The sequence below is a fragment of the Bufo bufo genome, chromosome 5, assembly GCF_905171765.1.
Source record: "Bufo bufo chromosome 5, aBufBuf1.1, whole genome shotgun sequence".
Lineage (NCBI taxonomy): Eukaryota > Metazoa > Chordata > Amphibia > Anura > Bufonidae > Bufo > Bufo bufo.
The window spans coordinates 69,166,099-69,182,998 of NC_053393.1; positions in this window are offsets into that span (position 1 = coordinate 69,166,099).

The window sequence follows — 16,900 nt, forward strand, 5'->3', positions numbered from 1 at the left end:
GGGTGAAATACCCATCTCCTTGCTCTCTCGCCTAGCCACAAGCGCAAAATGTTTGCGCCATTTAAGCTTTCTGGCAAAGAGATGGATATCTCTAACCCAGTTGAAGAGGCTGAAGCTAGAGGTGGGGACAAAGGACAGGCCCCTGCTAAGTAAACACATCTCTGGGTCCTGCAATTGTTGGTTAGAGAGGTTGATTATTTGGTTATGTTGCCCACTCCCTTGTTGGTCTGGGGTGGTGATCTTTGAGGCCCTCGGTTGCGTAGGGGGTAGGGTGTTTCTAAAAAATCGGACCCACCCTGATCCTGTCTTCCTCTCTGATTATTCCTTCCTCCTCTACCCCTGTTATTTTGAGTTTTCTTGTAGCCCCTTCCCCTACCTCTGTGTGTCTGACCACTCTCCTTCTCGTTTTCTGAGACCTCTGTATCGCTAGATGAGGCGTCCACGTCTGGACGTCTGGTCTGCGATGTGTTGCGATCTAGTGTGGAATATACCTTATTATCCCGAAAGTCTTGTAGATCTCTATTAAATTGGCGATGTTTTCGCTCTTTGAGGTGAAACTGAAATTTGTCAATAGTGTTCTTCAGTTGTAGTTCCTTATTGGCAAAGTCAGCTTCCCCCCCAAATTTCTGTGTGAGTTCAATCTGTTCTTTCAAATTACTCTCTAATTTCACCAGATTAGTTCTTTCCTCCTCCAGCAAAAGATGCATAAATCTCAAGGAGCTTTTAGTCGCTTCCTCCTCCCATTTGCTCATAAGGGATGTAGATCTGCATCTATTAGCTGGGGTCAGGCTAATTCTTAAACCTCTGGGTACAATTTTATTTTTGAGATAGTTTTCTATTGATTGAATCTCCCACCATGAAGATATTTGTTCCTTGTATATTCTTGTGAGATCCTTAAAGGCAGCCTTAAATGATGGTGCGTATTTACTCTGAATCAAAGTCTTCTCAGAGAAAACCTCGTTTGCTTCAGAGAGCAATATATTTTTGTCAACGCCAGTGGAGAGGAAACCAGCCATACTCAAAAAAGAAAAATGATAATTTAACACAACCAATTGAAGTCGGTCAAACTATAATGAAGTAATGGGCTAAACCCTTGGTCAATATTAGAAATCACAGTGAACGGGTAGCTTTATAATATTTAAAACATAACATTTAATGATATACGTAGATAAAATAATGGGCCCTACTATGCTTGACAAAGATGAATAGTTGCCACTAGTAACACTTATCTCCTGAAAAAATGGGCGGAGATATGGAGGGACCAATAAGGGATAGTAATAAAGTAGGGAGATAGGATGAAGGGTAGCCAGGTACCAAGGCAGAGAGACAGAGTGCTGGGTCACTTTCCCTAGATCACCCTGTCTCTCTATATCCTCCTCCTATCTAACACAATATCCCTATTGCAACCCTTCCTTAAGATGGACTGCCCAGCTTTGCCCGATAGCCAGAAATGGTCCTTAGGTGGTTACCCTAGTACCAGGGGAGGGGGCAAAAAAGATGGCAAAGATAAATGTGATGAATCAAGAGCAAGCGAATCCACAACTGGTGTGAAATCGCCTACAGTACCAGACACGTTCATACACAAAATAAGATATGTTATCCAAAATAATTAACACTTAATGATGGTGGTATAGTCCCGACGCGTTTCCTCAGTGTTACCTGATTCGTCAGGGGACAGAATTATATCTAGAGAGCCCTTAGGCTGGGCTCAGTTATCCTACAAAATAGGGTCACAGGGGGCACACTGATAAATCAAGCCCACAAAGCTTTTACAGTCTCCCTAGTGGTGGAGAACTGTACAGCAAATGAGGTATGAAGATGAACAATTGTGTGACCTCCAATCGGTCAACCGTTGTAAAGTTAGAGACCGAGACACCCTCTATTTTGTAAGGCCTGTGGTGATCCCTGGTATTTAATCCTCTATCCGTGTGGACAAAGAGATCTCAGGTGCCCAATGTTTAATGCACACCAATGTCCAGGTATGGGTGTCCAGACCTGGAGGATAAACCAGGAGTAACCAGAGGTCAATAGTCTTAACCAAACCTAGTTATATTGTTTGGTAAGACTTCAATCCAAACCTAGTAAACCGGTGATCATATATTCATAAATGCTTCTCATTAACTGAAAGTATCTATTCAATACACTTCCAATAAGAAAAGCATTCTGTCAGTTGATAGTATCAGTTTAACACACATTGTAACCGATCCCCCACCAGTGATGTCACTAGCGGACGTTTAAGAGACGGTACAACATAACTTATCTCATGCTAGTAACAGTCTGGTATAAAAGCATAAGGTAATGAGCAGCTTATCTGTCCAGTCGTTGGTAATGACCGTTCCCAGATATGGATGGATGGAGGGTATTCCCTGGCGTCCCGCGTGTAGCAGTGGCAGTGAGGCCAGGTTCGCGGGTCATTTAAAAAGCCGAGAGGCCCCGCCTCCATACAACGCCCCCTCATCGTCGAGACGCGTCATCGTCACGTGGTCCTGCCGCTGTTCCGCCTATGGTCACATGATACTCTGTTTTCCTATGACGTCTAGCGTGGAGGCGGATTCCTGTTACCAGGCAACCATGACAACGCTATGCTCTAATAATAGAGCCGAGGTCAGTATATGCCAGGTAGCCTGTCGGAACGCCGCCTTCCCTAGTTAGATTACAGGCGGCTTAAAGTCTCCACTACACTTGCTTGAGGTGGTTGTTATAGTGAGATGCAGGGATGAAATCAAGGGGCAAGTAAGTTCAACCTCTGCTCCCACCACAATCTAACATGATTTCCATTGGTCCGTCAGGTCTGCGGTTCTCCTAATGGAATATTTAAGTTTATAAGCTGGTTCTTCAGGTGACTATCGTTGGCACTTGATTGCTACAACGCAACCATGTTTCAATATGCCTCTACTGATCCGATTCCCCAAAAGGGGAGGGTTTTGGTGACCTAGTTCGAGATGTCACTCCAACAGAAATTTTTGTTGTTGTCCAATTTGTTCTCACAGTAATGCAACCAATTACTGGGGGAAGCTAGGGGGGGGGGGGGGACAACCGGATGGTTTCGCTCTTAGGGTACAATATAACAGCCAAACGACAATTGCTCGTTTAGACCATTAGGGGCTACGGTTTGAAGATGGAATATCCACCAAGTCTCCCTCTGCAATATTTTCCGGTCCCAATCCCCACCCCTTTTGGGTCTTGCGACCAGTTCGATGCCCATAAACCTCAGTCCTGAGGCATCACCCCCATGCATCATGTTGATATGTTTAGCAATGGGTGTGTCTTTGTCATTTCTAATGTCCCCCAAATGTTCACCTATCCGGCGTCGCAACTCACGGGTGGTTTTCCCAATGTATTCAAGACCGCATATGCAGTTGGCCCTGTAGATCACTCCCCTGGTGCGACAATTAATGAAATGTCTGATTTGGTGACACTTGCCGGTGACATTGGCCTGGAATGACCGTCCCTTTTGAATGTGTCCACATGCCACACAACCACTACAGCGAAAACAGCCGATTGGACGTTGGAGCCATGTCTCTTTAGAATCACGTGTGTCGCTGTAGTGGCTGTGTACAAGGCGATCCCTAAGGCTCAGGCCCCTACGGTAGGTGACCTGTGCTGTTTCCGGGATAACCACCTTGATGTCTGGGTCCATGAGGAGAACCTCCCAGTGGTTCTTCAATATCTGTTTAACCTCTGCAGAACAATCATCAAAAGTACCAATAAGGCGTATTAAACCAGTATCCGGTATTTTAGGTTTAGGATAGAGAAGTTCATCTCTTTTACTACCACACGCTCTTTTGAAGGCACTTTTTAGAACCGCATCTGGATATCCCCTTTCCCAGAAACGACTTCTAAGGTCGTCTGCCTGGGTTTTGAATGTTTCCCAGGTGGAACAGTTCCTCCTGATGCGCAGGTACTGTCCCACTGGTATTCCCCTTTTCAAAGGGAAAGGGTGGTGACTGCTCCAATGTAGGAGTGAATTTGTGGAGGTGGATTTCCTAAAGATGTCAGTTTGAATAAAGTCATCCCTTCCCCTTGAGATGGAGATGTCCAAGAAAGGCAGAGTGTTCGTTTCAAAGACAGAGGTAAACTTCATGTTTATCTCATTTACATTAAGAGACTTAACAAAATTTGAGAATTCAGTTTCTCCCCCTTTCCAGACGACAAAGACATCGTCAATGAATCTTGCCCAAGTGACGATACAGGAAATGTGTCTATTGGGAGCGTCACCAAAGACCAGAGTCCTCTCCCACCAGCCCAGGAACAAATTGGCATACGACGGGGCACATGAACTCCCCATCGCGGTGCCCCTGAGCTGGTGGTAGAGGACTCCGTCAAAGAGAAAGTAATTCCTTGTAAGGACGAAATTAAGTAGTTGCAGGACGAAAACATTATGTGGAAAAAACTGTTGGCCCCTAGTATACAGGAATGATTCCACTGCCCTCATCCCGAGGTGATGAGGTATGGACGAGTAGAGGGCCTCAACATCAATAGAGGCTAGGGAGGTCCCCTCCTCCAAGCTGATGCCCTCCAGGCGACCAAGAAGGTCACTCGTATCCCTCAGGTATGAGGGCAGTGTTTTCACAAATGGTGCCAATATATGATCTAGGTAGATCCCCAAGTTTTGGGTCAAGCTGTTCACGCCCGAAACAATCGGGCGTCCCTTAACAGGGAAACCACCCTTATGCACCTTGGGTAGGCTATAAAAGGTGGCTAGTGTAGGATGTTTCTTATACAGGTATTCAAATTCATCACCAGAAATCAGGTCATTGGTTTTTGCCAGTCGTAACATGTCGATTAACTCACTCTGATATTTCTCAGTGGGATCACACTTCAGTTTTTCATAAGTGTTCCTGTCGTCAAGTAAGGCATGACACATGTTGGCATAGTCAATGGTGTTCATCAAGACGATGTTCCCCCCCTTGTCCGAGGGTTTGATGATAAGATTTTTCTTTTTCTCCAAATCCAGCAAGGCTTTATACTCGCTTTTGCTGCAATTGAAGCCACCATGACTAGATATCAGATTAGTAAGATCACGACACACCTGGTTCACAAAAACATCTATACAAGTTGGGTCCCCCAACGGAGGCATCTTTAGGCTTTTGTTTCTGAGTGAGGTAAACGGGCCTTTGCCCTCCTGGGGAATACTATCACTCAGGCTGTATAGAAGGCGAACATCTTGAAGGATGTCGGGTGAAATACCCATCTCCTTGCTCTCTCGCCTAGCCACAAGCGCAAAATGTTTGCGCCATTTAAGCCTACCCAAGGTGCATAAGGGTGGTTTCCCTGTTAAGGGACGCCCGATTGTTTCGGGCGTGAACAGCTTGACCCAAAACTTGGGGATCTACCTAGATCATATATTGGCACCATTTGTGAAAACACTGCCCTCATACCTGAGGGATACGAGTGACCTTCTTGGTCGCCTGGAGGGCATCAGCTTGGAGGAGGGGACCTCCCTAGCCTCTATTGATGTTGAGGCCCTCTACTCGTCCATACCTCATCACCTCGGGATGAGGGCAGTGGAATCATTCCTGTATACTAGGGGCCAACAGTTTTTTCCACATAATGTTTTCGTCCTGCAACTACTTAATTTCGTCCTTACAAGGAATTACTTTCTCTTTGACGGAGTCCTCTACCACCAGCTCAGGGGCACCGCGATGGGGAGTTCATGTGCCCCGTCATATGCCAATTTGTTCCTGGGCTGGTGGGAGAGGACTCTGGTCTTTGGTGACGCTCCCAATAGACACATTTCCTGTATCGTCACTTGGGCAAGATTCATTGACGATGTCTTTGTCGTCTGGAAAGGGGGAGAAACTGAATTCTCAAATTTTGTTAAGTCTCTTAATGTAAATGAGATAAACATGAAGTTTACCTCTGTCTTTGAAACGAACACTCTGCCTTTCTTGGACATCTCAAGGGGAAGGGATGACTTTATTCAAACTGACATCTTTAGGAAATCCACCTCCACAAATTCACTCCTACATTGGAGCAGTCACCACCCTTTCCCTTTGAAAAGGGGAATACCAGTGGGACAGTACCTGCGCATCAGGAGGAACTGTTCCACCTGGGAAACATTCAAAACCCAGGCAGACGACCTTAGAAGTCGTTTCTGGGAAAGGGGATATCCAGATGCGGTTCTAAAAAGTGCCTTCAAAAGAGCGTGTGGTAGTAAAAGAGATGAACTTCTCTATCCTAAACCTAAAATACCGGATACTGGTTTAATACGCCTTATTGGTACTTTTGATGATTGTTCTGCAGAGGTTAAACAGATATTGAAGAACCACTGGGAGGTTCTCCTCATGGACCCAGACATCAAGGTGGTTATCCCGGAAACAGCACAGGTCACCTACCGTAGGGGCCTGAGCCTTAGGGATCGCCTTGTACACAGCCACTACAGCGACACACGTGATTCTAAAGAGACATGGCTCCAACGTCCAATCGGCTGTTTTCGCTGTAGTGGTTGTGTGGCATGTGGACACATTCAAAAGGGACGGTCATTCCAGGCCAATGTCACCGGCAAGTGTCACCAAATCAGACATTTCATTAATTGTCGCACCAGGGGAGTGATCTACAGGGCCAACTGCATATGCGGTCTTGAATACATTGGGAAAACCACCCGTGAGTTGCGACGCCGGATAGGTGAACATTTGGGGGACATTAGAAATGACAAAGACACACCCATTGCTAAACATATCAACATGATGCATGGGGGTGATGCCTCAGGACTGAGGTTTATGGGCATCGAACTGGTCGCAAGACCCAAAAGGGGTGGGGATTGGGACCGGAAAATATTGCAGAGGGAGACTTGGTGGATATTCCATCTTCAAACCGTAGCCCCTAATGGTCTAAACGAGCAATTGTCGTTTGGCTGTTATATTGTACCCTAAGAGCGAAACCATCCGGTTGTCCCCCCCCCCCCCCCCCCCTCCCCCCCCCCCCCTAGCTTCCCCCAGTAATTGGTTGCATTACTGTGAGAACAAATTGGACAACAACAAAAATTTCTGTTGGAGTGACATCTCGAACTAGGTCACCAAAACCCTCCCCTTTTGGGGATCGGATCAGTAGAGGCATATTGAAACATGGTTGCGTTGTAGCAATCAAGTGCCAACGATAGTCACCTGAAGAACCAGCTTATAAACTTAAATATTCCATTAGGAGAACCGCAGACCTGACGGACCAATGGAAATCATGTTAGATTGTGGTGGGAGCAGAGGTTGAACTTACTTGCCCTTTGATTTCATCCCTGCATCTCACTATAACAACCACCTCAAGCAAGTGTAGTGGAGACTTTAAGCCGCCTGTAATCTAACTAGGGAAGGCGGCGTTCCGACAGGCTACCTGGCATATACTGACCTCGGCTCTATTATTAGAGCATAGCGTTGTCATGGTTGCCTGGTAACAGGAATCCGCCTCCACGCTAGACGTCATAGGAAAACAGAGTATCATGTGACCATAGGCGGAACAGCGGCAGGACCACGTGACGATGACGCGTCTCGACGATGAGGGGGCGTTGTATGGAGGCGGGGCCTCTCGGCTTTTTAAATGACCCGCGAACCTGGCCTCACTGCCACTGCTACACGCGGGACGCCAGGGAATACCCTCCATCCATCCATATCTGGGAACGGTCATTACCAACGACTGGACAGATAAGCTGCTCATTACCTTATGCTTTTATACCAGACTGTTACTAGCATGAGATAAGTTATGTTGTACCGTCTCTTAAACGTCCGCTAGTGACATCACTGGTGGGGGATCGGTTACAATGTGTGTTAAACTGATACTATCAACTGACAGAATGCTTTTCTTATTGGAAGTGTATTGAATAGATACTTTCAGTTAATGAGAAGCATTTATGAATATATGATCACCGGTTTACTAGGTTTGGATTGAAGTCTTACCAAACAATATAACTAGGTTTGGTTAAGACTATTGACCTCTGGTTACAGACTGTGCGAGCAGCAGCAGGCCATAGGGGAGTTTCAGCTGCAGCATGCACGGGTCAGTCGCACTGCGGATCAGACCCACTTCACCACCAATGACTGGGCCTCCATGCGAGACCTGTGTGCCCTGTTGCGCTGTTTCGAGTACTCCACCAACATGGCCAGTGGCGATGACGCCGTTATCAGCGTTACAATACCACTTCTATGTCTCCTTGAGAAAACACTTAGGGTGATGATGGAAGAGGAGGTGGCCCAGGAGGAAGAGGAGGAAGTGGGGTCATTTTTAGCACTTTCAGGCCAGTCTCTTCGAAGTGACTCAGAGGGAGGTTTTTTGCAACACCAGAGGCCAGGTACAAATGTGGCCAGACAGGGCCCACTACTGGAGGACGAGGAGGACGAGGAGGACGAGGATGAGGAGGAGGTGGAGGAGGATGAGGATGAAGCATGTTCACAGCGGGGTGGCACCCAAAGCAGCTTGGGCCCATCACTGGTGCGTGGCTGGGGGGAAACACAGGACGATGACGATACGCCTCCCACAGAGGACAGCTTGTCCTTACCTCTGGGCAGCCTGGCACACATGAGCGACTACATGCTGCAGTGCCTGCCAACGACAGCAGAGTTGCCCACATTTTAACGTGTGCGGACTACTGGGTTGCAACCCTGCTGGATCCCCGGTACAAAGACAATGTGCCCACCTTACTTCCTACACTGGAGCGTGATAGGAAGATGCGCGAGTACAAGCGCACGTTGGTAGACGCGCTACTGAGAGCATTCCCAAATGTCACAGGGGAACCAGTGGAAGCCCAAGGCGAAGGCAGAGGAGGAGCAAGAGGTCGCCAACGCAGCTGTGTCACGGCCAGCTCCTCTGAGTGCAGGGTTAGCATGGCAGAGATGTGGAAAAGTTTTGTCACCACGCCACAGCTAACTGCACCACCACCTGATACGGAACGTGTTAGCAGGAGGCAACATTTCACTAACATGGTGGAACAGTACCTGTGCACACCCCTCCACGTACTGACTGATGGTTCGGCCCCATTCAACTTCTGGATCTCCAAATTGTCCACGTGGCCAGAGCTAGCCTTTTATGCCTTGGAGGTGCTGGCCTGCCCGGCGGCCAGCGTTTTGTCTGAACGTGTATTCAGCACGGCAGGGGGCGTCATTACAGACAAACGCAGCCGCCTGTCTACAGCCAATGTGGACAAGCTGACATTCATAAAAATGAACCAGGCATGGATCCCACAGGACCTGTCCATCCCTTGTGCAGATTAGATATTAACTACCTCCCCTTAACAATATATTATTCTACTCCAGGGCACTTCCTCATTCAATCCTATTTTTATTTTCATTTTACCATTATATTGCGGGGCAACCCAAAGTTGAATGAACCTCTCCTCTGTCTGGGTGCCTAGGCCTAAATATGTGACAGTGGCCTGTTCCAGTGGTGGGTGACGTGAAGCCTGATTCTCTGCTATGACATGAAGACAGATTCTGTGCTGACATAAGGCCAGATTCTCTGTTACGGGACCTCTCTCCTCTGTCTGGGTGCCGGGGCCTAAATATGTGACAGTGGCCTGTTCCAGTGGTGGGTGACGTGAAGCCTGATTCTCTGCTATGACATGAAGACAGATTCTGTGCTGACATAAGGCCAGATTCTCTGTTACGGGACCTCTCTCCTCTGTCTGGGTGCCGGGGCCTAAATATGTGACAGTGGCCTGTTCCAGTGGTGGGTGACGTGAAGCCTGATTCTCTGCTATGACATGAAGACAGATTCTGTGCTGACATAAGGCCAGATTCTCTGTTACGGGACCTCTCTCCTCTGCCTGGGTGCCGGGGCCTAAATGTGTGACAGTGGCCTGTTCCAGTGGTGGGTGACGTGAAGCCTGATTCTCTGCTATGACATGAAGACTGATTCTGTGCTGACATAAGGCCAGATTCTCTGTTACGGGACCTCTCTCCTCTGCCTGGGTGCCTGGGCCTAAATATGTGACAGTGGCCTGTTTCAGTGGTGGGTGACGTGAAGCCTGATTCTCTGCTATGACATGAAGACTGATTCTGCGCTGACATAAGGCCAGATTCTCTGTTACGGGACTTCTCTCCTCTGCCTGGGTGCCGGGGCCTAAATGTGTGACAGTGGCCTGTTCCAGTGGTGGGTGACGTGAAGCCTGATTCTCTGCTATGACATGAAGCCAGATTCTGCGCTGACATGAAGCCAGATTCTCTGCTATGGCATGAAGAGACTGATTCTCTGCTGACATGAAGCCAGATTCTTTGCTATGGCATGAAGAGACTGATTCTCTGCTGACGTGAAGCCAGATTCTCTGCTATGGGACCTCTGTCCAATTGATATTGGTTAATTTTTATTTTTTTAATTTTTATTTTAATTCATTTCCCTATCCACATTTGTTTGCAGGGGATTTACCTACATGTTGCTGCCTTTTGCAGCCCTCTAGCTCTTTCCTGGGCTGTTTTACAGCCTTTTTAGTGCCCAAAAGTTCGGGTCCCCATTGACTTCAATGGGGTTCGGGACGAAGTTCGGGTCGGGTTCGGATCCCGAACCCGAACATTTCTGGGAAGTTCGGCTGAACTTCTCGAACCCGAACATCCAGGTGTTCGCTCAACTCTACTCAGATACTGAGGTTAGGACTGTATCACTGATTTTATATTCTGCTCTTGGGTTTTTACGCCCCAGGTGCATTATTTTGCACTTATCCACATAAAATTTTAGTTGCCAGATTTTTGACCATTCCTCTAGTTTTCCTAAATCCTTTTCCATTTGGTGTATCCCTCCAGGAACATCAACCCTGTTACAAATCTTTGTGTCATCAGCAAAAAGAGACACCTTACCATCGAGGCCCTCTGCAATTTCGCTGATAAAGATATTAAACAATATGGGTCCCAGAACAGATCCCTGAGGTACCCCACTGGTAACAAGACCTTGGTCTGAATATACTCCATTGACTACAACCCTCTGTTGTCTGTCCCTCAGCCACTGCTTAATCCATTCAACAATATGGGAGTCCAAGCCCAAAGACTGCAATTTATTGATAAGCCTTCTGTGTGGGACAGTATGGAAAGCCTTACTGAAGTCTAGATAAGCGATGTCTACTGCACCTCCGCCATCTATTGTTTTAGTCACCCAATCAAAAAAATCTATAAGATTAGTTTGACATGATCTCCCTGAAGTAAACCCATGCTGTTTTTCATCTTCCAATCCATGGGATTTTAGATGTTCCACAATCCTCTCCTTAAGTATGGTTTCCATTAATTTCCCCACTATTGATGTCAGGCTTACTGGCCTATAGTTGCCCGATTCCTCCCTACTACCTTCCTTGTGAATCGGCACAACATTTGCTAATTTCCAATCTTCTGGGACGACTCCTGGTGCCAGTGATTGGTTAAATAAATCTGTTAATGGTTTTGCTAGTTAACCGCTGAGCTCTTTTAATAGCTTTGGGTGTATCCCATCAGGCCCCTGTGACTTATTTGTATTGATTTAGAACCTCTTCCTCTGTAAAGACACATGCATCAAAAGATTCATTAGTCTTCTTTCCTAACTGAGGTCCTTTTCCTTCATTTTCCTTCGTAAAGACTGAACAGAAGTATTCATTGAGGCAGTCAGCTAGTTCTTTATCTTCTTCCATATACCTTCCTTCTTTTGTTTTTAATTTTGTAATTCCTTGTTTTAGTTTCCTTTTTTCATTTATATATGTGAAGAATGCATTATCGCCTTTTTTCCCTGACTGAGCTAATTTCTCTTCTGCCTGTGCTTTAGAAGCTCTTATAACTTGTTTGGCCTCTCTCTGCCTAATCTTGTAAATTAGCCTGTCATCCTCGTTTTTTTGTTTTTTTTTATAATTCCTAAATGCTATCTTTTTGTTTTTAATGATTTTGCCCACTTCTGCTGAGTACCACAGTGGTCTTTTACTTTTTTTTGCTTTTACTGACAAGCCTAATGCAATTTTCTGTTGCCTTCAATAGTGCCTCTTTTAAGTAGTCCCATTTCTCCTGGACTCCAATGAAACTGTTCCAATCTGATAGGGACTCGTATACCACTAATCTAATTTTAGAAAAGTCAATTTTTCTAAAATCTAAAACTTTTGTTTTTGTGTGGTGTGACTCAGTCACTGTACTTATAGTAAACCACACTGACTGGTGATCACTATATCCCAAGCTTTCCCCTACAGTAATATCATATACCAAATTCCCATTTGTGAATACTAAATCTAAAATGGCCTCCTTCCGGGTTGGCTCCTCAACTACTTGCTGTAGAGATAATCCCAGTAGGGAATTTAGAATATCTGTACTCCTGGCAGAACTAGCTATTTTGGTTTTCCAGTTTACATCAGGAAGATTGAAGTCTCCCATAATGATAACTTCCCCCTTCAATGTCATTTTAGCTATTTCCTCAACTAGTAGATAATCTAATTCTTTGACTTGGCTAGGTGGCCTATATATCACACCTACACGAGTTACCTTATGATTATCAAGCTGCAAGGTAACCCAAACTGACTCTAAATTGTTCTCGCTAACTTGTATCAAATTAGATTTTATGCTGTCTTTCACATACAGGGCCACCCCTCCCCCTTCTTGCCTTCTCTGTCTTTCCTGTATAGAGAGAACCCTGGTATTGATATATCCCAGTCATTACTCCCCTTGAACCACGTCTCAGTAACAGCCACTACATCTATATTCTCAGATGCCATTATAGCCTCAAGTTCATTGATCTTATTCCCTAAACTGCGAGCATTTGTAGATAAGAATCTGAGCTTGTCATTTCTTAACCTTTGTGCTACTGGCATCTTCTGGCATTGTTCCGGGGGGCAGTCGGACTGCTGGATTATCACTCTTTTGCCCCCCTTTCCTAGTTTAAATGCTCCTTAGCAAATACTTGGAACTGTTCACCGAGGACATTTGTTCCTTTGAGAGAAAGATGCAAACCATCTTTCTTGTACAGTTCTTTTCCATTCCAACAAGAGCTAACATGAGACACAAAGCCAAACCCTTGGTTCAGACACCATTCTGCAGAAAATATTAGACACTTAGCCAATATATTTTGATCAAAACACATCTGGGCCTGCCTACCAAGCGCCAAGGTGGTCTCATAGTGGTGATCCTGAAACCAGACAAAGACCTTCTGAAGTGTGGGTCATATAGACCAATTTTGCTCCTGAACCTCCTGAACCTAGATTATAAAATACTTACTAGGCTATTGGCTACTAGACTGAACAAGGTAATCGCCACTATAATACATAAAGATCAGTCAGGTTTTATACCGGGCAGATCGACATCTGATAACATTGGCAGTGGCGTAGGGATCACCATAGCAACCATAGCAGTGGCTATGGGGCCCTACGCCACTGGGGGCCCGTCCGGGCTGCCTTCTGTTGATTTTTTTTTTTACACACACTACAAACAGCAGCCAGGCCCGAGCCGCGGACTGCCCGCCCACTACACTAGTGTAGTGGGCGGGGCGCGGGCGGTCCGCGGCTCAGGCTTGGCTGGGGAGGAGTCAGGGCCGACGCAGGGCCGGGCCGACACAGAGGCTGGGGAGGCTCCAGCCAGGCCACTGAAGATCCGATCATATTCTAACCCCCAGGCGTTCCCATGGTGACAGGGACGCTTGCCTGGGGGTTAGAATATACAGGGCCACGCCGCTCACAGGAGCACATTTATAAACTAATCATTAACTTTAATTTTAATCATTGACAGTGCTGAATGCTGATCTCTTTACTTGCATTGGATACCTTAGCTCCGGTAACGGTACAGCAGGCAGTGTGGGGGCGGCGCTCACTCACTGACGTCACACGCCTGCTCCTCCCACTAGGCGATTAAAGTTCAAGTTGCTAATTAGTTTATAAATGTGCTCCTGTGAGCGTCGGGGAAGGGGATCTGTGGATGGCACTATTTAGGGGAGGGGGATCTGTGGATGGCACTATTTAGGGGAGGGGGATCTGTGGATGGCACTATTTAGGGGAGGTGGATCTGTGGATGGCACTGTTTAGGGGAGGGGGATCTGTGGATGGCACTGTTTAGGGGAGGGGGGATCTGTGGATGGCACTATTTAGGGGAGGGGGGATCTGTGTATGGCACTATTTAGGGGAGGGGAATCTGTGTATGGCACTATTTAGGGGAGGGGAATCTGTGTATGGCACTATTTAGGGGAGGGGGATCTGTGGATGGCACTATTTAGGGGAGGGGGATCTGTGGATGGCACTGTTTAGGGGAGGGGGATCTGTGGATGGCACTATTTAGGGGAGGGGGATCTGTGGATGACACTGTTTAGGGGAGGGGGATCTGTGGATGGCACTGTTTAGGGGAGGGGGATCTGTGGATGGCACTGTTTAGGGGAGGGGGATCTGTGGATGGCACTGTTTAGGGGAGGGGGATCTGTGGATGGCACTGTTTAGGGGAGGGGGATCTGTGGATGGCACTGTTTAGGGGAGGGGGATCTGTGGATGGCACTGTTTAGGGGAGAGGGATCTGTGGATCGCACTGTTTAGGGGAGGGGGATCTGTGGATGGCACTGTTTAGGGGAGGGGGATCTGTGGATGGCACTATTTAGGGGAGGGGGATCTGTGGATTGCACTGTTTAGGGGAGAGGGATCTGTGGATGGCACTGTTTAGGGGAGGGGGATCTGTGGATGGCACTATTTAGGGGAGGGGGATCTGTGGATGGCACTGGGGAGGGGGCCATAAAATTATTTTTGCTATGGGCCCCATGCATTTCTAGCTACGCCCCTGCTCAGTGGAGTGGTTGTATTTAATAGAAGTGTTACAGAGCTTTGGCTTTGGCCCTAAGTTTATTAAGTGGGTGGAGATACTATAACAACTTCCCAAAGAAAGCATATTAGTAAATGGGTCGCATTCAGAGTCTTTTGAGCTCCATAGAGGCACTAGGCAATGGTGCGCCCTATCACCGCTACTGTTCGCCATAGCGATAGAACATCTCGCCCTCAGAATCAGACAGGATCAGGTTTTCAGAGGTGTGAGCATGGGAGATAGGATTGATAAAGTGGGATTATATGCGGATGATCTTCTTTTTATTGATGAACCTGAGACTACGCTCCCTAGAGCGATTGGAATAATAGAAAAATTTGGGGAGTTCTCGGGTTTGCACATACATTGGATGAAATCCGCAGTTATGCCCCTAAGGACACATACGTGGCCCTCACAATACTGTAATTTACTGGTGGTGGACCACTTCAAGTACTTGGGGATTGTGATCACCAGAGACCCCCAACTGGCATATTCTTTAAATATAGCACCCCTGGAACCCTTGTTTACTGATAAATTCCGAATGTGGAAGTCCCTACCGTTATCAATCATGGGGAGATTAAAACTGGTCAAAATGATTCTTTTGCCCAAGGGTCTATATCTCCTGGCACATGCATGCGCACCGGTACCAAAGGGATTCTTTGGTCGCATTCATTCACTGGTGGCTAATTTTATCTGGGGAGAGTCTAGACTGAAGCTATCCCTTAATGTTCTGCAGATATCTAAGTTGGAGGGGAGAGCTGCTCTGCCTGATTTTTTCCTATATTACCTGGCTGGTCAGTTAAAATTCTTAACTCCCTGGATCTCAGCATCAGAATTGCCGAACGCGGAATACTACCTTAGGGAATATTTACACATGACTTCCCTATGGCCAGTACTGGAAGAGTCACGTTCCGTCCCCACACGTCTGCTCCCTATACATAGATTGGCTCATCAGGTATGGAGTGCTGCTAAGATGCAGTCATTCAAGGATCTCCCGGATGATATTCCAATATGGGATAACCCCATGTTTACTCATTTGAGAGAATTAGAAGGGGTGAATCTGTGGAAATCCCATGGGGTTCTTACCCTGCGAGACCTATATGTTGAGGGCACTCTGCGCTCCTTCTCACAGATGCAGGAGAAATTCGAGTTACCTCAGAATTTTTTCTTTAGATATCTGCAACTGAGACACGCGCTAACGGCTTAATTTGGGGAAAGAGAACAAAACATTTCAAAATACCCTTTAATAGGAATTCTAAGATCACAGGGCCCGAGGGGTATCATTTCTGTGCTTTATACGCATTTGCTCAATAATCGAATGCTGTTGAACCCCCTCGCTATTGAGGGGAAGTGGAAAATCTCAATACCTTCTCTGACGGCTGATGACTGGAATGAAGCCTTGATGGCTCCAATGAAGGTCTCTCCATCAATCAACAACAGGTTGATCCAGTTGTTTATTTTGCACATAAGCTACCTCACGCCCACTAGATTACACAAAATGGGCAGGCTACCACACAATAGATGCCATAGATGCCTACAGAATAATGCTGACTTCTGGCAACTCATGTGGGATAGTATGTATTTAAAAGGCTTCTGGAGAGCAGTGATAGAGGTATTCACAACTATGGTCCCTTCTGCAGTACCGCTTTGCCCTAAGGTTTGTGTTCTGGGTATATTAGATGAGGAGATCTGGGGACATTATCACAGGGTATTCTTGAGTGAGACTCTGTTCTTCGCTAGAAAAGCTATTGCCTTGAGATGGATGGCTGATAGAACACCCACACTAGGCCAATGGAAATCACTGGTCAACCACGTTGTGAGTATGGAATTTTTTTTTATTTATTCACAGGAAATGCCCACAAAAGTTTCGCAAGGTGTGGGGAGAGTGGTGTTCATCTCCTTTAACTTTACATAATTCATGCATGTACTCGGTGGCTGATATGGTTCATGCACCTGCTGTAAATTAATATGCGGATTTCGTGCTCTTGATTGCTGCTTCATTATATCTGCTGATTACTTCTCCTGATCGAGACTGAATCTCTCTTCATGTTGGATGCAAGGTTGTAGAGATATTTCATGATGTCAATGTATTCCCTGCGTGGGATTTAACCCTGCTTGATAATGCTGTAACTTGCTTTACTTGTTAAACTCCAATAAAACGAGTAAAAAAAAAAAAAAAAAAGAGCTCAGGGATTATAGCCAGGGGGTATACAGTG